This window comes from Myotis brandtii, unplaced genomic scaffold, assembly GCF_000412655.1.
Source record: "Myotis brandtii unplaced genomic scaffold, ASM41265v1 scaffold494, whole genome shotgun sequence".
Taxonomy (NCBI): Eukaryota; Metazoa; Chordata; class Mammalia; order Chiroptera; family Vespertilionidae; genus Myotis; species Myotis brandtii.
The window spans coordinates 1,924,431-1,924,914 of record NW_005368860.1 but is presented as its reverse complement, the minus strand read 5'-3'; positions in this window follow the sequence as shown (position 1 = coordinate 1,924,914).

Below are 484 nucleotides of genomic sequence, written 5' to 3'. Positions count from 1 at the left end.
AGTGAGAGGAACACTTTGATTGGTTGCCTCCTGCATGAGCCCTGACCTAGGCCCCGGCCAGGGAGGAGCCTGTAACCTAGGTACATGCCCTTAGTCAGAATTGAACCCAGACCCTGCCATCGGCAGGCCAAGGCATTATCCACTGAGCCAAACCGGCTAGGGCAGGTTATGACATTTCTTAGCCCTCCAGCAGCGGACCTTCGTTTTTTTCGCCAGGAGTGTGTGGAAAAACCCTACATCACCTTCTTGGATTCTTATTACCCAAGTTACTAAGAATATTACCAGTGGCATATAGGGAGCTTAGCCAATGAGCAGTCAGAAAAGGTGTTTCCTCTGTAGTTCACACAGATCCCCAGCTCAGCCCCTGCCCAGGCCTAAAACCTCTGGCCGGAACGTTAGACCTGGAAAGGGGACCCCCAGCCCCGTGCCATCGCTGGCTCTGCCCCTGCCCAGGCCTCAGGCCTCTGGCCGGGCGTTAGGCCTG